Raw genomic sequence first — 20,845 nt, 5'->3', positions numbered from 1 at the left:
AGGCCAGCGGCCAGCGGAGAGGGGAGGGGCGCCAGGCGAGACAGACCCCATGTCCCCTGCCCAGGCCTGGCTCCTACTCAGAGGTAGCAAGAATGGGTGTGTAAACTCACATCCAAGCCCAGGCCCCAAAGCCACGCCAGCCACCATGACCTCTGGGCAGGAGGGGAAGAGGAGCCGGCCATGGGGGGCTGCTGGCTCCTCCCTGGACTCAGGCGTGTGTGAGTGTGTGAGCTGGTGTATATGAAAGTGTGAGTGGGTGGCACATGGTGGGTGCTGAGCTAACATGGCGGAGAGGAGAGAAGAAGGCTACATGGGCCTGACTCTGTGTGTGTGTGTGTGTGTGTGTGTAAATCTGGGTGAGTGTCCCAAACTGTTGGGCAAAAAGGATATCATGCCCTTTCTGTGGCCACCCTTGGCCTAGGAATCCAAGGTATGGAGCCCCCAGCTGAGCTCTCCCGGGGTGGGGGGGTCCAGAATGATGGCCAGGGCCCCTGTACCGCACACGCTTGCCACAAGTCTATATCCACACTCCCCAGGCCTGACCCCAGCAGACATGCTGGGCCCTGTGCTTCCCAACAGGATAACCCTGGGGCCCAGGGTGGGGCACCGACAGGCTTTCTGAGCATGTCCGGGGATGAGGGCTGAGTGGGCACATGGGCAGGGACAAAGGAGCGATAGTTGTGCTTCAAGGGCCTGGGTTTCTGTGAGAGAGGGGGTCAGGGTAGCCTAGGTGACAAAATGATCTGGGCATTTGGGGCAAGTGATCAAGCTGCCTTCCCACTGCCTCCCCCTGGGGCCCAGTCCAGATGGTCCTCGGCCTCCATGACCTCACCTACCTCTGTGCATGGGAACCACTCCAGGGGGCTGTATGGAGGAGATGGAATCAGAGAAGCCTGGGGAATGTGAGGCAGGCCAATCAGGCCTGCGTTCCAGCTCTCAACGATCACACTCAGAGCAGCTGCTGCTCAGAAGCCACTGGAGGGAAACCACAACCACAGCAAGCCCCAGCCCTGGCCCCAAACCCGTACGGCCAGGCCGCAGTGCCATGAGGAGGGGGACCCATGAGGCTACTCGGCAGTAACCCTAGGGTTGGGTCACCCAAGCCCCAATTTCCTAGATTAAAATTGGAGTGTGGGCCCTCCACCCCAACTGCACTGCCCAGACCCCAGGGGAGTGACAGATACCAAGAGCCAGGATCTCCTCTCACCACGTGACCTTGAGAGAGGTCTTGGCCCCTGCACAGCGCAGACCAAGCTGCCCATCTACCTTGCATGGTCTGAACGCTGGCGGGGAAACCAGGGACTGAAGTAACAGCACAAAAGCAAGGTGTGCCAATTATTTATAGCCCCCATGCAAATATGCCCAGGCCCACAGGCCCCAAAGGAAGGCCAATGGCTCAGCCTCGCTGCCGCTCTGCAGGGCCATGGAAGTGGCATGGGCTCATCCCACGCAGACCTCCATGGGGACCAGCCCCCGGAGCCAGCTGAGACCAGCCAGGCCTTTCCCAGCTAGTAATGGCCTCTTAATCTCTACTCTCCTGTTTCTTCAGCCCGTAGCAGAGGCAGTCCTATGAAGCGGGGAGCACCAGACACAGAGTCAGAGGATCTGGGGGTGAATCTCAGCATTCCCACTTGTATGAAGGATCATCCTTCCCTAAGGCCAAGACACACCAATGGCCTCATAATGGCATTGGGTCACTTCGTCCCTGTGCTGGTTCTGGAAGTGGGTATTTTACTGATGAAGAAACAGATTCGGAGAGGCTAAATGCCCTGCCCCCGGTCACACAGTCAGCAGGTGGTAGAAGGATTTGAATCCAGGCCGCCTCATCTTGCAGCCGATGTTCTTTCCAGCATGCCATGTCAGGAAGAAGAGACAAAGGGAAAGAGGGAATGAAGGTAGAGACAGATAAGTGTGCCCAAGCAGCACACATAGACACTGAGGACAGAGGACACAAGGAAAGGGGTAAGGGCACCAGGAGAGGGGTGCCCTGTGTTTAACCAGAGTCTATCTGCTGAACCCCCTCTGGGCTGGTCCTAGATCTGACCGTGAGGACCTCCTCCTTTTCTGTACGCAGGTGGTACAGACCCCTGACCTCCACCTCCCCTCCTGTCCCCACCCCTTGGCCAGCTCTGATGCTCAAAACCTGGGGAAGGCTAGGCCATACTAGATTCCAGTCCCGAGGCATGAGAGCCCACTGATTCAGGCCACCCCTCCCTAGGCCAGCCGCCCAGAGGTAAGGAAAGGGTGGTGCTGGGCAGGACCAGAGCAGGCAGATCACCTCCTCCAGGGCAAAAGAAACGTGCTCCCAGCCTGTCCCGGGCAGTGGGCAAGGCCAGCCTTGAGGTGAGCAGAGTGACCACACTGGTTGGAGCTCCCAGGGCACAGGACAAGGACACCTGCTGCACATCCACGTGTATGCCCATGCGTGTGGTCCAGCAAAGGGCGTGAGGTGGGACACACGGCCTGAGGTGTGGTGGCCGGAACAGAAATGTGTTTTCTAAGTCTTCTACAGCAATCACGTGTAATTTGTCTGATAACAAAGGCGCAAGGTGAAAAATAAAATCCATCAAGTCGAAACGTATTCAAGAGATGGGCCTTTAGAGACTGACGTGCCCATCTCCTCTTTGTAGGGAGGAGAAAACCAAGGACAAGGTCCAGCAATAAGAGTCTCTAGGTCCCCAGATCCAACCTAGACCCCAGCACTGGACCAAGGAGCAAAGTGGGGCCCCAAGAAGAGAGACCTGGCCAGCCCCCTGAGGAGTATGTGCAAATGTAGATGGAGGCTCCTTCAGAAAATCTGCCAGAGAAATAAGAGGGGGCAGGCTGAGGTCAAGAAAGGCAAGCAAGCAGAGCTGGGGCACCTGCTGGGCCGGCAGACCCCCGGAGGCAGAAGACGCTTCCCTCCCATGCAACCCTTTCCCACACAGATCTGCCCAACCTTGGGGCCAGCCCCTGTCGCCTGCCCATGGAAGGCACCACCTGGTGCTGGGTCAAGGCTGGGCGGAGGTGGCTGCAAAGTGGAGGCAGTGTTGGTCCAGGCTCTCCTAGGGATACAGACCCAGCCTCGGGGGGAAGTTCAAGGTCTAGCCCACTTGGGCCTTGAAGGATGAATGAAGGAGGGAGGACACATGAGGCCCAGAGAGTGGGAGAAGTGAAAGGCAGTGTGATCAGTAGTATGCAGGGCTGGCTCTGCCAGAGCCACACAACAGGGCAAGGGGGCCAGGCTTGGCAGGGAGGCTGGCCTCCCCAGATGGCCTTCCCAGACAGAAGCACAGCAGGGAGGCCACGGGGGTTTCACAACCCAGGAAATGGGCTCAGCAAGAAGAGCAGGAGGTGGAGGAGGGGAAGGGCTAGCAAGGCCTCTTCTAAGTCCCCTCCACCAGGGCCTGTGCCCCAGCCTCCATATGACCAGCCTTGTCTTGGAGGAGGACCAACTACAGTCTCAGGTCACGGCCAAGTCCCAGAGCAAGGGATGTTCTGGACACTTGCTCCTAACCCTCAACCCCCAACCTGTTCCTTCTTGCTCTGCCCCTCAGAGACCAACCACTGCAGTGAACTCTCCTCCCTCTCCTCCCTTTCCCCAGCGACCCCTCCCAGTCACTCCCAACCCGTGAAACCTCCTGGGCTCCCACTGCCCTTGGAGAAAGCCCAGACTTCAGCCCGGCCCTGGCCTGCTTCCACCTCAGGTCTCACCTTTGGCTCCTCTCTGAACTCCTGTCTCACTTTTTTTTTTTTTTTATGTTTTTTAATTTATTTTTGAGAGACAGAGCAGGGGAGGGTCAGCGAGAGAAGGAGACACAGAATGTGAAGCAGGCTCCAGGCTCTGAGCTAGCTGTCAGCACAGAGCCCGATGCGGGGCTTGAACCCATGAACCATGAGATCATGACCTGAGCTGAAACCGGATGCTTAACCGACTGAGCCACCCAAGCGCCCCTCCTGTCTCACTTTTAAGTCCCCTCTTTTGCATATGCTATTCCCTCAGCCAGAATGTCCTGAATTCCTACATATCCTTCCAGACAGTTCTAAAGGCCAACCCTGGGGAATCATCCCCCCTTCCCCAGGAAGCTAGCTCTCCCCCACCACATGTACTCCCTACGGGTACGCTATGCCGTTGTTTGGAAAGTGCATGCCGAGGACCTGGGTCTGTTCTCTGGGCACTGTCTCGGTCCCTGGCTCAGGCTTCTCAGCCCTGGCCACACATGTGAATGTTCTGGGGACAAGGGATCCAGTGGGAATCACAGGTAAGGCCTGAGCAGCATGAATGAAGCCTTTGCAATTGCAAAAGGGGTGGCAATACCCTGACAACCAATGAAAGATGTGGACCCTCTTCCTAGGAAGCACACATAAGTGGTGACATAATTCTGTACATGATGGGGTAGGGGCTCTAAGTCCCAAAGGCCCAGCCCAGCCCTCCTCAGGCCCAGCCAGCAGGCACCACAGTGACAAGCCACATCAGGCCATGGAACTCACAGCTTGGAAGGCAGGGGACAGTCACATGAATATGTAATTACAGGAGGCTATGACCACTGCTCAGGCAGTGAGTGGAAGGGAGTGAGAGGGCGCTGGGGTAGAATGGGGATCAGGACGGGCTTCAGTCTAACAGATGTGCAGGGAGGAGCTGGCCCAGCCAGCCAGAGGATCTGGAAGAGTCCGAGGGGCAAGACTTGGGACCCTGGCTGTCACTGGCTCACACTCACTCCTGCCAGCACCTGGTAAGAGGAGGACTGAGAATAGTACCTTCTCAGGGGCATAGTCCACACCAGGCCCAAGCCTTGAGTCACTCAGCTAGTCTTAGGATTGAAGAAGCCCTGGGCTCAGTCAGAGGGAGAGTTCCAGGTACCCCCTGAAGGAGAAACAAAGGCCCCTTCATGGCAGGATGGAGGACAAGGGGGCCTCTGTGAAGAGCTGGGGTGGGGGGTACATCAGGGCCTCTCCCAGAATAACCACACATGTGTGCACACACGGGCACACCCACCAACCCAAACATACAGTTACACATGGGGAACCCTGCTTGCAGTTAGACACACACACAGATAGTTGTAACCACAGGCACACATATACTCCTAGGATGACTCAGTGACACACACTGAGAAACACCAGCCCCCACAACCGCTGTCACCTGTGGACAGACATCGATACCCTCGTGCACTCACCAGCACAGAGAGATCTGTGAGCACACACAGCGTACCACCAGCACGGTGGACAGACACAGGGATAAACACACAAGCCCGGAAGCACCCACACACTTCTGGCTAGGGTCTGGCCCCAGGGAAATCCAAATGTAGCCTTTTCTACCACAGCCCCTGGAGCACAATGGCTGAGGAGGGAAACGGCAGCTGGGTGCCAGGCAGGCTGGGCCTTCCCACGGAAGGAGGCAGAGAAAGTCCCTCTTGGCCCAGAGCAAAGTCCAAAGTGCACAAAGGAAGAAGTGGGCCAGTCGGGTACGTCGCTGGGCAAGCCTCCCCGCCCACCTGTCTGAGGAGACAGCACAGGCTGAGGAAGAGGCCAGGGGTCACAGGCGGCAGTCCTAGGCCTGGAACACAGGAGGAGGGGAAGGTTCACACCTGTCAGGTGGGACAGCCATGCCAGGCACGCCACACACGACCTCCACTGAGCTCAGACTCACTGAGCAGAACTTAACAAAAAGAGATAGAGCAATTGACCCAAAGCCACAAAGCCGATGGGGCAGCCCCTGGGGGGAGAAGAGAGGGGCCCTCCAGTTCTAACTCTGGAGCTGGCCACCGGGCCTCCCATGGGGTGAGATATGGGCATGTCCATGTGTCTGGGTGGGAATGGTTCCTCCTCCAGCCACCACAGAGGTAGGCCCCAAGTCCACTTCCTCCACCTTGTCCTTCTGTACCCACAGAGGCCTCCTTCCAGATTCTCATGGTTCTCCCCATTGTTGACATTAATCTTTGTGTTTGGGAGAAGGTGAAATGGGTGCCCAAGGCTTTTGGCCACCCATCCCCACAAGGGGAGCAGAGCTCAGATGATGCCTCCCAACTCCGGGGATCGGGAGAAACCGGGGAGAGGCAGGGCCATGGCGTGCCATCCCATGGTAGTGCGTGAACACAGGAACTTAGGAGTAGGGCCTGGGTGTGGGTTGGACAGATCTAGTTCAGACCTGGTCTGTCCCTCGGTGCCCTGTGAGCCCGGCCACGGTGCTCTGGCATCCTCATTTGTAAAAAGGAATGATCTTGCCCTGCCTAGGTTGTGCTGAGTGTAAGACCTGGCACCATCATCCTTATCACTACCTCCATCCTCACACCTGGCCCTCTCCACACCTGCCCCACAGCCCATTTCCAGTTATCCTGTAACCATAGGTGACCCCTTGGATCAGTGGGGAGAGGGGCTCTCTCAAGCTTCTCAAGCTTCCCACCCCTGTAGTGCCCTGCTCTGGACTGCTGCTCTGGGGGAGCCCAGGCTGGGCAGAGGCAGCCTCAGACCACTGGCAGACCCTGGGCTAGCTGCTCTCTCTCTCTCAGGGCCTGTCTCTTTGTCTTTTTTTTTTTTTTAATGTTTATTTATTTTTTAGAGAGAGAGAGAGACAGAGTGTGAGCAGAGGAGGGCCAGAGAGAGAGGGAGACACAGAATCTGAAGCTGGCTCCAGCACAGAGCCAGATGTGGGGATCAAACTCACAAGCTGTGAGATCATGACCTGAGCCAAAGTCGGATGCTCAAATGACTGAGCCACCCAGATGCCCCATCCCTGTCTTAATAATTGAGACCTGCAAGCTTTCTCCAGCCCTAGTACTGTAAGGCCCTGCAATCCTCTGGTCTCCCTCCGCCCTGGTCCAGGCTCCCAGCCCCTGCAGCCCACACCAAGCAAACATCTGATCCAGCCACTCCACTGTGCCTGTTTACCCAACAAGCCAGTGACATGATCCAAAGCTTCCGGGGCTGTTGTGAAAACAGTGGCTCAGCCACCACAAGCCTGACCTCCTGGGTACCTCAGCAGGGACCTTCGAGGGACAGCTAACCCAACCCCGTACCCAGGGCCTTGAATTTCCCACCAAGGACCCACCAAACCCCTTCCTCCCCAGCCCAGGTTTGCCTGTTCAACCTCTTGACTCTCAGGTCTCTGCTCAGCCCAGGCCCCCAAGCTCCAGGTGCCTCTGGGCCCAGCTGCCTCTCCAGCCTCACCACGCTCTAAAGGCACTCAAATGCACCTGAGCCAGACCTCCTCGCGTCTTTCATGCAAGTGCCCCCTCATCTCCTAGCAGGGCCAGCAATGGCCCCATGACACCAGAGGAGGGGGGTTTCACCCACCCCTTCCTCCCCACACAGCATCATCAGTTCTGTCCTGCATTCTACCCTGAAGTCATCTCTTCTGTTCGCCACTGTCCCCATCCTGGCACCACATCACCTTCCCCAGGCTCTGTACCTCCTTGCTCTCCATCCTCTGCTCTGTTCCCACAGTCCCTCTGCCCCAGCAACTAAGGCAGATCTCGTCACTCCCTGCTCAAGTCCCCAGTGGTTACCTTCTCCTTCCCAATAAGCCTAGGTGCCTGCTCTGGGCCTGACCCACCCAACCTGCCCCCATTACCTCCCTGACCTCCCTGGCCGCTGCCCTCCCCTCACTCCTCTGCCCCGGCCACAGTGACCCCTTTCAGTTCCCTGAACAGTGGAGTTCTTCCTGCTTAGGAGTCTTTGCACTTGCTGTTCCATCTTCCTGCCCCTCCTCTGAAACACACACTGGCTCCTTATCATTCAGGTCTCAGATGGACAACTCCTTGATCCTACTGTTTCACAGATGAGGCAGCTGAGGCTCAAAGCAGTTTAGTCCCTGGCTCAAGAGTACACAGCCAGTAAATATCAAGTGAGAATTTGAACCCAGGTCTGTCTGATGTTCACAGAGGCCTTGCTCCTAAGCCTTCAGAATATGCCCTCACTCAAACTCCTAGCTCAGGGCCCTGCCAATCTCCAGCCCTCCAGCCTTCTGGACTACCATACACGCATCATTACCATACCAACACCCAAGGCCCCCAGCCTCTAGGCCCTAGAGAGCAAAGGGCTTCCCCTCACTGTCGCTAGCACAGGCATGTCCCTGCCACCAGCTGCCACGTGTTAAGGATGTATGTATGGATATGTGTGTAGGAGTTTCTGGAGTTTCTATCCCCACATGTCTACCCCCTTCCCAGCCCACAGGCTGACTCCAGGGGTCTGAAGGGGAGGCAGTCTGGCAGGAGGGCTCATCACCTACCCCTCACCGCCAGCGTCAGTTTCTCCAAGCCCAACATCCTGCAGGGGACCAGAGTCAGGAAAGGGGCCCAGGGGAGGCCTGAGGGGGCAGCAGGCAGCTGCCTTTCTCTTCCCTGCATCCATTTGTCATGAGATCTATTTTCCTCCCTTTGAAAGGGAGTGAGGGGGCTGGGCTGCTGAGTGGGCACAGCTGCTCCACCCTGGAGCTCCTCTCTTCAGAGGACATGGAACGAACCCTCCCCACCCTGCAGCATGGCCACCGGGAGGCGGAACGGAGGGGCAGTGAGGGAGCCTGAGACCTGGCTTCTCAGCCAGGCTGTGCAGCCACCTGGCCCTGTGACACTGGGCTGGTGCCCAGGCCTTCAGACAATAAATAACCCCATCATCAGAACCACTTGCTGTTTTGGGGGATAGTTACCACAAACTGAGTGCTTAAGTGCTTTACATAACTCCGGTTTCTACCCCTTAAATACTAATAAAGTGCCAGGCAAGATGCTAGCTACTTTGCATACATTATCTGTAGCTCCCGACACAGCCGCAAGAAGATGGATGCTAGCATTGTCTCATCTATCAGAGAAGAAAGATGGGGCATCAGGCACCAAAGCCACTTGTCCAGGTTCATTTGTACAGCTTGGAGCCAGCTAATCCCTGAGACGCAACCCAGCCGACGCCAGTTTACGCGTGGTGGCTCCGCCGGCCAGAGTTAGCACCCTGAGCCTCAGGGTACAGCTCAGAGGAAAGGAGGAGCTGGGGTGATGGGGGCTGCAGGGGACCTCCTAGCCTCAGCCCCCCGAGCCCTCTCCTTTGGCCTCTGGTCAGCCCTGGCAGTGGGAAGCCTGTTCAGTCAGCCTAACCCACTGGCCAGGCGCTGCTCCCCTCACAGGCAAGGCCGGAGTGGGGCAGGCCAAGCCGGAGCCCTGGTCAGTCCCACTCTGAAACCACTTCCTGGGCAGCCCAGGGGAAGTGAGCCTCCGGAAACACCTCAGATGGACAGGCCTCTCCCTGGGCCCAGGCCTTGGAAAGTGTACAGACTGCTCTGGGAGAAGTACTCTGCTTGCCTCCCGGTCGCCAGAGCCCAGCAACTCCGCTTCTACTGGGCACCGACACCGCGGGGGACAGAGGAACTGATTGGACCCCCACCAACCTTCGAGCACCTTGGCCCCATGACCACAGGCAGCCCACTTCCTCCTCTGCGGCAGCAGCCACAAACGGTGCCAGCACAGCTGAAGTCATCCCCCATTGTCCCTCCATGCCCCCCCCATCCCCCGCCACCATACTGAGTCCTGGCCAGCCGGGGGTCTGGCCCAGGTGAGCAGGATGGCTGGTGAACGCCTGGGCAGGCAGAGCCCACCTCCCGGTGTGGCCCAGCCCCCGGAACACCTGTGGTCACAACCACACCTCAAACCTCACCCTCAGTGCCAGACGCAGGCTGGGCTGTGACCCTGACCAAGGACCCCGCTTCCTGACCCAGCATGGGCAGTGTGGTGTGTGTGGGCAGGCTTCTGAGTGCAAAGATGGCTGGCTGAGTATCTGTGTGCGTGTTTGAGCATGGCTGTGGATGTGTGTGCGCATGTGTGGTGCACGTGTGGGCACTCAGGGTGTGCAGGCCTGGGCACAGAGGGCAGCTTCGTTTCTATATCCCTGTGTGAGCACACATATGTCTGTGCCAGCTGGGGAAGTGAGGTTTGAGCTTTGAAAGTGAGCTGGCTCCCAGACTAATTGGTTGAACTTGTTAGGGAATGAGGCTCGGTGCTGGGAGAGGGTGGCCCCCTGACCTCAGGTAGCAGAGGCCCCCAGCCAGCCAAGGACATGTCACCTCCTCTCCCCCACTAGGTTTGATGGTAAGTGGAATAAACAGCAGGCCCAGTGATGACCCTGCCCTTGTCAGCACCCTCTCCCATCCCCAGGAGCCAGGGCCCTGCCCTCCTGCCCCCCTTCCCCTCTGAGTTAAGCTCTGAGAGCCCAGCCCCCACTGATCCATTCACCACCACCCCCCCGCAACGCCCCCACCCCCCAAACCTGTAGATATCAGTACGGGCAGGAGCAGGGGTTGATCAGAGAGGCCTCCTGGAGGAAAGACCACCTTTGCTACCCCTCCCCACTGTCACCACCTAGGTTCCAGGTGCCCTCAGCAACCCCCCCAATCACACCCTCAGAATCTTGTCCACTGAACTTTGTGGACACTAGACAAGTAACTCTCAGGGCTGTTTTCACTATAATAAGGGTGGACAGAAGGAGGTCTGGCCCCAAAAGAAGGAATCTTTAGCTTTATAAGGGGCCTGAGAGAGTGCAGCCTTCCGAAGTATTACTTAGAGACTACCTAACTCACCCAGAATCTGGGGGCTGGGGAGGAGAATTCTGAATCTCTCCTTCACCCTAGAGAGGCTGGGCAAATGAGGGAACTGGGGTGTGAAAGAGAGCTCAAGAGAAAACCTCATTCCATTCTCAGCTTGGTGTCCATCCCACTGTGGGGCACAGGGCAAAACTCAGTTTCCCTGTGTGATGATAAGGACAACCTGAGGCAGAGACAAGGGGCCATAGAAAAGCTGATACATCCACCCTCAACCTTGGCACATACCCTACCTTCTTTCTTTCTTTCTTAAACATTTATTTTCTTTTTGAGAGACAGAGCATGAACAGGGGAGGGGCAGAGAGAGGGAGACACAGAATCTGAAGCAGGCTCCAGGCTCTGAGCTAGCTGTCAGCACAGAGCCCAACATGGGGCTTGAACTCACAAACCGAGAGATCATGACCTGAGCCGAAGCCAGAAACTTAGCCAACTGAGCCACGCAGGTGCCCCAACCCCACCTTCTCTCTAACTGACCAGCAAAATATCACCCCTCCTCACCCCACATGGCTGGTGAGCCCCAGGCCTCCGATCTCCAAGGCCACAGTTTTCTCTGGGCCAAAAGCCAGTGCCAGGAAGGGAGCCCTCAGAGGCAAGGCCTAGTGCTGACCCCTCTGGGCACCCAGGCCCCACACTTAACCCTAGGTTTTTGTGTGACCCTCCCCGTACCCGACCCAGCCCATCCCCAGCAGAGGGGGAGGAGCCCAAAGAGGAGGGCCACCCCTGCACACTGTCCATATGTCCTTCCATCTAGGAGGATGCAGTCTTACCTGGGGCTCCTGGCTCTCCCTTGCCCTCAGTCCTGGCTCCTGCTGCAGCCACTGCCACACAACCACCACCAGAAGTCGGCCCGCCGCCCTCACCTGGGCCAGTTCCAGGCAGACCTGCAGGAACAAGAGAAGACAGCTGAGCTGGGAAGCACTGCCAAACAGGCTCTCCCCACCAGTCAGCCCCAGAACAGGCAACATGGGCTGGGCCCACCCCCGTCTGACTCTGAGACCTCAGCCTCTTTGGACTCGGCTTTCTCTTCCATGAAGTGGGGTGTTGGGCCCAACTTCCCCGGGGCACAGGTCCTGCGTCTTCTCCATCACTGGGTCTCGGCCATCAGAGCATTTCCAGACTACAGATGCAGCAAGAAAGCAACCTTCCAGACTACAGATGCAGCAAGAAAGCAACCTTCCAGACTACAGATGCAGCAAGAAAGCAACCTCTGTCTGCAAGAGGTTGCCCTACGACTTAGGAGACCTAGCAGCAATGGGGGGGAGGGGGAGCACTGCTCTGTGGCCTGGGGCCATTTCTTTGAGCCTCAGTTTGTCTTATCTTTAAAATGAGAAGACCACATCTCCCCAGGCGGTTCTGAGGCCCCAGAGATGAGGCACGATATAGCTCTCATGCTGGACTCACCTTAGGAGCACCACATGAATACTGACATTTAAAAAAAAATGTTTATTTATTTATTTTGAAGGAGGGGGCAGAGAGGGGGGCGGAGAGAGAGAGAATCTTAAGAAGGCTCCACACTCAGCACAGAGCCCTACAAGGGGCTCGATCTCAGGACCAGGAGATCACAACTCTGAACCGATATCAAAAGTGGACGTTCAACCGACTGAGCCACCCAGGTGCCTCATAACACTTTTTTATTCCTTATTTTGCACCTTCTAGTCAGGTGATTCTCATATTAATATTGTACCCATTACATGGCTGAAAAAACTGAGGCCCAGAGAGATCCTAGAAGGAAGGAATGGCAAAGGTAGCAAGGTATCCCAGGTCTCCTGGCTGGAAGACGTGAGTACTTTTCCTGCAGGCCAGGCTGGGCCTCCACAGAAGATTGCCCTCCCAAGATGTGAGCTCCTCCTCCCGCTAAAGACCCCCATCACCGCTCCCTAGGGACTGAGGCATCCTCAGGCTTACCTGTACTTTATTTCTAATTTTAATTTAAACTCCAATTACTGTGGCAGCTAAATGGTGTCAGCGCCCTGCAGTCAAGCTCCAAATCACCCCCAGCCCCATCTCCCCCACCTGGACAGGCATCAAGTGGGCTGAATAAGGCTGCTGGGGTCTCTGACAGCCCTCGGCCCTCCTGCAAGCAGTCCGGTCAAGGGCAAGGGAGGGGGCACCAGACACATGACAGAAAGGAAACTGGGTGGAGGACTATCTGGGCTTTTATTAGCCCAGCTCTGAGGAGAATGGAAACCATAGAGTGGGCAGGGGGGGAGTGGTCACCAAATAAGACTTAGGGTGTGCTGAGCTCTGACTTTGGGCCAAGCAACCCTGTGTTAGAGGGCTGTTGACACAGGGCCTTGAGTCCCCGCAGCAACTTTCTCTGTTCTGCAGATAAGGGGACTCAGCCTTAGAGAGGCCTAGCTCCAGTCTCATGCCTGTAAGAGGCACAGTGAGTTTTTGAGCCTGTCTTTCCTTTGGGTCCAGAGCCCTAGGTCTTGGTCACAACACTGCAAATCCAAGAATTTACCCTTGGGTATCCTTCAACTTGGGGGAGCAGAGCAAGGCGAGAGATGGAGGCCTTCCCCACCTCCCCAGGAACCAGGGCTGGCCTTGAGGTGTCCGGTGCACATCCACACCCTCCCACATGCTCACACACCCTGGGGCTCTCACCTTCCGTCCCAGCACTGTCACCCCCCCAGGCGCAGGTACCATACTCTCAGTTCCCTGCAATCACAGGGACTCCCTAGCACAGACTGGCAGTTTCATACAATCAGACTGTGAGTCTCCCACCAGTCACACACTCACCAGCCAGTCTCATCCAGCCACAGTTCTGAACACACCAGATCCCTTATACCAGCCTATAGCCAAGTACAGCTGTCCAAATACCTGTATATCTCACACATACACACACAGGGCTGCCCCCTACCGGCCTGTCCACCACACCCCAACTTAGTCCACAGCAGGAACAAGGAAAGTCAAGGGACCAGTCCCCTCCCTCAGTGACCAGGTCAGCAGCCTGGTCACAGGAGCCAGTAGCAGAGGGAGAGGAAGAACGAGTGTATACACATACCCACACTCAGACACACATATGAGCCTGGTGGGCTAACACTCCAACACAGGCTCCCAAAATTAACAGCTCAAATGTATATGGCCAGTGGGTAACCATTGCACACCCAGTGTGCAACATAGGACAGACATACAAGGGACACACAGGCACACAAAGACACACACAAACCCCAACACACAGACGGGAGTCTGGTGATAAAGAACACACCAAGACATAGTACACACATAGTTGCAACGGGCACACAGAACCTCAGGCCAAACAGAGGGCACACAGGACCTCAGGACACACGGACATACACATGTGTACATAGGCAAGTCACACATGTGGGAAAGGACCACAGAAGCAAGTCCCAGGAACAGTGACAAAGAACACACATGCAGACACAAACACACAATGTACCTATATGTCCAGAGGAGACTCATTACAAGGAGTCAAGTCCAACCATACAGGGTAGGGACCAGAGGAGAAGAGGATGCCCTTATACACACCAAATCCCTCTGACCAGGTGTGAGTGGGGACTCAGTGGGGATCTCCCTTCCCAGACGGGAGGAAATAAGAGTCAGAGAAGTAGGACAGTTCTGACGGTGCCCATCTCCAGCCTCTTCACCTCGAATCTCCTCCACTCCCTCCCCTCACCTGGCCAGGGCCCCACGGGGGGCGGGCGGGGTCTGAATTGCTGAGGGGCTAGGACCGATGGGACCTGGAACGGGCCCCCAGACGAGGGGGCTCAGAGGGGCTTGCAGGGCGGGAAGGGGGATGGTGGAGACTGGAGCCACGCCCAGCCAGAGACAGATGGAGAAAGACCGAGAGAGACACCCAGACGGAAAGGAGAGAGAGAGCGAGAAGGAGGCGCCGCTCGGGCTGGGCCAGGCAGAAACCCAGGGGCAGGCGGCGAGGCAGGGCGATCGGCCTGGCTTCTGCTCCGCGGTAGAGAAGGAGAGGCGGCCGGACCGGCAGGGGGCGACGAGCGTGGGTTGGGGGCGCGGCTCCGGGAGGACAGGATCCAGGGGGCGGCGGGAGGTGCGGTGGGGGTGGGGCACGCGGAGGGTTAAAGACCGACAGATCGAGTCTAGGGAGACGAGGACGCGGGAACACTAGAGGGGGTGAGGGCAGATGGGCCGACCGAGGGCCCCAGAGATTCGAGGGGGACGGGCGGATGCTCAGAAGGTCTAGGGACACACAGGCGGGTAGAGGGGCCGGGAGCAGACCGAAAAGACGGTCTCGGCCCGTCCAGCTGAAGGGAGGGACAGACCGACGGACCGGGGACGGAGGCACCGGCGGGTCTCTGAGCGCGGCGGGACTTTCGCTGGTCGCGGTTGTTTCTCAGTTTCGTAAACGGGAACCGGATCGGAGAGGGGGAAGGAAGGGGGGGGCGCACCCTAAGGGTAGCCCGGGTCCCTCGTCTGGTCCCGGCCCTCACTCACCTCCCGCGCACCGCCAGGCGCCAGGGGTCGCGACGGCTGGGGTCCAGCTCCCTGCGCCGTTCCGGGGAGCGCGCGGACGAGGATCGATGGGGCCCGACCGGGACGGGCCCGTAGGCCGGTGAGTCCCGTCCGGGCCTCAGCGCGGCGGGCGGATGCCGAGGGTCACTCCGGGGATCCCGGTGCCGAAGCCTCCCTCTCTCGAGTCGCTGCACACGGAAGTGCAAGGGGGCGGAGCGGCGCGACCTCACCCAGGTGCCTGCCCCGGCCCCGCCCCCACTCAGGGCCCGCCTCCACAAGGCCAGCCCTCCTAAGGCCCCGCCCCTGCTCCGGAGAGGAGGGGTCCCGGCCCCGCCTCCCGGTGCCGGTCACTCTCCGCTGGTCTCCGCATGTCTCGGCCCCTGCCAGCCCTCGGCGCGCGCACCAGCCCTCAGAAGGGGCGCCACTTTACAGAAGAGGACAGTGAGGCCCGCGGTAGGGGGGGGGGTCTCACCCAACCCCCCACCCTACTCTACCCCCTTGGCACACCGTAGCCAGGGAGGTGCCGGCGGGGCTTCCCCAGCTCCCAGCGCCCACGCCTGGGACTCCCCACCGGACAGCTGGCCCGCCGCACCCAGCCTGTCTCTTTCTTTCTCTCTCTCTCTTCCTGTTGGCGGAGTGCGGACGCGGCCAGGCCGGGTGCCCGCTGCCTGGCCGGCTGGTCCCGTCCCTGGTCCTGAGAGGAGCTGGGAAGGCTCCAGGGTGGGAGGCTCTAGCTGGTCCGTCACTGCTGGTCGACCGACCGATTCTAGGAGCTGCCCCTATCCTCATCCCGCTCTCCTGTCCCCACCTTTCAGAGCTCCCCACCGCCCCTAATAGGCGCCTGAACTTCCTTTCCACACTTGAAACTTGGTTGTCAGGCATAACTAATTCACTCATTCATTCATTCATTCATTCATTCACTGGGTACCCTCTGGGCCTTTTAAAGTCTGGGGATGGAGAGGGACCCAAGGAGTCCATTCCCTTGCCCTGAAAGCTCAGAAAGGAAAGAGCTGATGACTCCATGCTCCAAAGAAATGTCATTTTCCAGAGGCAAAGAAGAGGGTTCCAAATCCCAGGCCTTCCAAGGGAACATCTAGGCAGCTCTGCCCAGCTGAAGCCTCATAGTTGGAAATGGGGGGCAATTCCCGAGGAGGCCTGAGTTGATCCAAGGAGCTCATAGCAGAGACTCGGTTTTCTCAAGGAGCAAGCAGGTGGTGACAGCTGTTACATTGGAGTGGTCTCCTGGGAGAATGGGTGGGGACAGAGTGGCTGCCACGTATCGCAGGTGGGAGGACCCGGGGTTGGGGGAGATGTGTGGGGAGAACAGGCCAGACCAGGTGGGTCACAAGGCTGTGGGTGGGTTGGGAGGAGGAGGTGTTTAGTGAGACCTCCAGAGATGGAGAGCCCTGGCAGAGATGTGAATCCCAAAACTCTGTTTTAAGTCCTCTGTTATGAGGACTGTCCTGTGCCTTGCAGGATGTCTAGCAGCATGCCTGCCCTCTACCCAGTAGATGCCAATAGCACTTCTCTCCCTCAAGTTGTGACAGAAGATAAAAATGTCTCCAGACACTGCCTGATGTCCCTGGGGCGGGAGCAGGGGGCAGGGGAGCAGGCAAAATCACACCTTGTTAAGAACCAGGGCTCTAGAGCAGGGCTGATATTATGGGAACAAGAAAGATTGAATTAGACACCAGGAAGTACTTTCTGGGCCCTCAGGATTGTGCAGACACGTGGGCTCAGGGGCTGTGAGCATACACTGACCTCAGCCAATCTTTCTCTTCTGGAGACATCAAGGGGAAGTGTGATAACCCAAAAGGGGCAGAGAGGCTAAGGCTGTGGAGGCCACACTGTGACGAGGGCAGAGGAAGAATGCAGAGACAAACCCAGCAACCAGGGGCTCCAGGGAAAATAAGTTTTGGGGGGCCCCAGGGAGAATAGGCTTGTGTCGGGCCCCAGGGAGAATAAGTTTGTGTGGGGTCCAGGAGTCCAGACCAAGGTCAGCTGGAGCCACTGTGCATGGTGGAACTGTTCCTGGGTGCCACACTGGGTGGGCCAGTGCAGGGTCCACAGGAGCTTGCCTCTATGCCCTTGTAACATACTTGCTCCAGGCCTTCGAAGGGCCTACTGAGGCCTAGGAGCTAGCCTGGGCTATATCACATGCTAACTGTGTGACCTGAGGCAGGCGACCACACCTCTCTGATCCTGAGGCCTCACCTGAGAAAGGGGATGATCACGTCAGGGGCTGAGTAAGGGTTAGGTGAGATGATGTGCAGGAAACCTCAGCAAGGGTGGACACCTGGTGAGGGCTCAGCGCACACTGGCCAGGGGTGCAGGTGTCATCACTTTGCTGAGTCACAGGCTGTCAGCCTTGGAAGAGCCCTTGATGGCCTCTCATCACATGGGGTGTAAATCCTCAGGCAGGGCTGGGCCCATGGCAGCCACCAGGAAGTGGTACTTTCTCTTCTTCCTCCTCCAGGTTTGCAGCCAAGGAAACAGGCCCATCACAGATAGTGGTGGGCAGCTTCCAGTCTCCTACCCTCAGCACCCACCCAGGCTATTCCTCTGCAGTCTCCCTGGAGGGTTTGTCTAGAGGAGGGCTAGCATGACCAGAGTAGCCCCTACCCCCCCCCCCAGAGGCCATGAATGCTGGGGTCCCCCAGGCCCCTCCACAGGAAGTCCAGGACTCAGCCAAGCAACCTGGAAAAAGCCTGAAACTTCTGTCCCTGGGGCCCACCTAGCTGAGGGAAGGATGAGGTCCCCCAACCCTTGATCTCTGCTAAGAGTTGGTCCTTGTCCTCTCTGCCTCTGGCTCTCTGTTTCTGCTTCTTCGTATCATCATCCCTGTCCCTGAAGCTTTGGCTGCCAGCACCACCCTCACCACACCCAGAGTACCAGCCTGGCCAAGGTAGAGTCACTCATGTTTCTGGTGCAGGAGGCCCAGGCCAGCAGGGGTGTTGTACTTGGTTGATTGCTGGGGCTGGCAGAGCTGTTGGGAGATGCAGGTTGGAAAGGAACATGGGACATGGTCTGACTTGTAGCTATATCTCAGGCCACCAAGATGGTCATGAAATCCCTCTTTTCAGCCTCAAACACTGGGTAGGGGGCAAGTAAGGACAGTGGGCTTGGGAGCAGTGCCACATGGTAGTAGAGTGCCAGGCCAAGGGCTAGAGGGGTCTCGTTCACATCCTCATCACACCCTGGACCTGTGACTTAACTGTGCCTCAGACTCCTCATCTGTGGAACGGAGATGATAAAGGTAATACTGGCCTGGTGGGTGTTTGGGAGGCTGGAAGAGAGCAAGCTCACAGGGCAGTAGGCATAAGACTCAGCCTGTGTTGGTGTTAACTGCCAAACAGAGTTGATGAGGCCCAGCTAATAGTCCAAATTCTGTGCTCAATACATTGTGTTCAGGTGAAACTTGGGAAAGGCTTAGGGTAGGAAAGAGGCAGGTGTTTTCTGAGAGTGCAGGACACAGGGCTTTTCTGGGGCTATTACCAGTACGGAGCCCCTGGCCCACCCCAGTCCTACCTTGACCATGGCACAGCCCCTGCCCACCTGAGTCCCCACTTCTGGCCCTTCTGCCTCCAAAGGGGTGGGGGTGGGAGGCTGGATAGACATCGGTGCTATCAAAGGCAGAATCAGAAGGAAGGCTTTTCCCTGGCATAGAGACCCGGAGGAGCCCCCCCACTTCCACCACCACCTCCACCCCTCCCATCCCGGCACAGGTAACAGCACCCTCTGCTCTGATCTGCTAGATCTCACACTAGACTCGGACACCTGGGAGTCTGAGCAGCCCAGTCACCCACAGAGCTTGCCAGCTCCCTAGCCTCTTGGCCTGCCCATGCCTCAGTTTCCCTCCCCTCCCCCTCGAAGAGCAGGTAGCTCACTGAGCTGTTTATCCCGTGGGGAACTGGGGGGGGGGGGCGGTCCTGCGCGGGACTGCGGCCCTCTAGGTGGGGAGGGGAGGGAAGAACCGCAGGCACAGCAGCGCCCCGCTTTCGGCACGCACATCCCATCAGCACCCGGACAGCTGCGCACACCCCCGCAGGCACGTCTCGGCGCTCCGGTACCCACTAGCCTGGGGCCCGGCCCCGCCCCGCCCCGCCCCGCCCCAGGGAAGCCTTTCCGAGCCGGGTCGGAGGCCCCGCCCAGCCCCGTGACGCAGGCCGGGCTATAAAAGAGACGGCTCTATTCCGGGTTGGGCAGCCACCTGGAGGCTAGACTGGCGCCTACACCTGGTCTCGGGCGCCGGGTGGCGCCTTATTCTCCTCGCCCTTCCCCGCCGCTGCCGGCTCAGTCCCGGAAAGCCTGGGAGACCTGAACACGCCCATTTCATGGATGGCGCAAGCGAGGTCCTGGAGTGAGGGTAGTCCAGCGTCCTGCCCGCTAGCTGTAAGAAGATCGTGAGGACAGGGGTGGATAGGGGATGAGAGATAGGGAGAGTCACAGAAACCTAGAAAAGTGTAATGATATACATTAGCTGTTGCTGATGAAAAACAGCAAATAAGGAAAATAAAGACTAGCTTTCAGAGGAAAGTAGAAATTTCCCATAATTCCTCCAATAATTTAACCTTCCCAGGCAGACCTACCCTCCATGCTGTGATTGTATCTTAGAAATTATTCTGTTGGAGGTCAAAATCAGGGTAGGCTTTCTAGAGGAGATGACAGAATATTCTGGGGCCCAGGACTCCTTAGTAATTTTGCCCTGAGATCAGGATTGGGGGATCCTAGACTCCTGACCCAGACTTCACCCAGAGTTTGCCAACAGCTCTCTTAGCAGGACTGTGAGCACGACCTGAAGAGAAGTGGTTGGGCCAGTTGAACCAGCAGAGCCTGAGCAAAGTGCCCACCCACTCCCATAGACAGCACCCTCCATCCTGGGTCCTCCGGGGGCATAAGAGGCCCTGGGACCCCAGGACACCCCAGCCAACCCACTGACCTGCGCTCCCCCCACCCCCGCCACTGTTCATCAAAATCCTTGCCTCTGCTCAAGCTATGCTTTGCCCCTGGAATGCCATTCCATCATGCTCTTTAACCATCTTAAGGCCACCTACAAAAAAGTCCTCCTCCAGGGAGCCTCCCAGATGCCTGCCCCTATCCAAGGAGGGCCTGCTTTCTATGAGCTCTCCCCTCAACTCTACTCACTCCACCCACACTGTCCAGGGCCTCTCCTGTGGCACCAACCACATGGGGCAGAGGCTCCAGAGTAGGAAGAACTAAGATGCAGCCTCCACATTAACTGGCTGTGTGACCTTGAGTAGCCCCCCTTGGGGTTCCCTTACCCCTTAGGGCTGCTCTGAGGATGGATTGAAATGTTGGGAGCAGGGACGCCTGGGTGGCTCAGTTTGTTAAGTGTCAGACTTTGGCTCAGGTCATGATCTCGTGGTTCATGAGTTTGAGCCCGGCTGCTGGCTCTGAGCACAGCTCAGATTCTGTGTCTCCCTCCCTCTCTGCCCCCACCCCTCTTGTGCTCTGTCTCTGACTCTCTCTCTCAAAAATAAATAAACATTAAAAAATTTTTTTTAATTTAAAAAAAGAACAGACGGCCTGGCGTGTGCTCAGGACTAGAAACAGACTGCTGGGCTATCCATGCCCACCTCTCCAGACTGTGAGCTCCTTTGGCCAAGACACACCTCTGCCCCAATGCCCAGCAGCCTGCAGTGGGCAAAGGCAGAGGTTAACCCCCAGGGATTAGTCTTGCCCTCAGACTACTGCCCACCCCCAGCACCATCACACGCCTGTGTCCTGCCTCTGCCCACAGGCTTCTGTGGGCACAGGCTGTGGCCACCTTGGCCACAGCAGCTAGGCAGGCAGCCAGGCTGCTAGGCAGGCCTGGGCAGCAGGAAT

The 20,845-nt window shown here is 57.7% G+C and overlaps 1 protein-coding gene across 2 annotated transcripts in view; it reads right to left on the bottom strand.

The window, feature by feature from the left end:
* Positions 1-15,102, bottom strand: part of PRKCD (protein kinase C delta) — a 30,568-nt gene extending 15,466 nt beyond the window's left edge. Inside the window, exons 1-2 of one of the 2 annotated variants that reach the window (XM_029915957.1) lie at positions 14,981-15,102; positions 11,320-11,433 (exon numbers count right to left, since the gene is read on the bottom strand). The gene's annotated coding sequence lies outside the window, so the exon portion shown is untranslated. Of the gene's footprint in view, positions 1-11,319; positions 11,434-14,980 lie in introns of those variants that run through there. The other variant, XM_029915956.1, reaches the window with a different exon arrangement.
* Positions 15,103-20,845: the final 5,743 nt, after the last annotated feature.

This window comes from Suricata suricatta, chromosome 12 (genome assembly GCF_006229205.1).
Source record: "Suricata suricatta isolate VVHF042 chromosome 12, meerkat_22Aug2017_6uvM2_HiC, whole genome shotgun sequence".
NCBI lineage: Eukaryota > Metazoa > Chordata > Mammalia > Carnivora > Herpestidae > Suricata > Suricata suricatta.
Note: the sequence above shows the minus strand (reverse complement) of the source record. Positions and strands in the feature narration are given on the sequence as shown.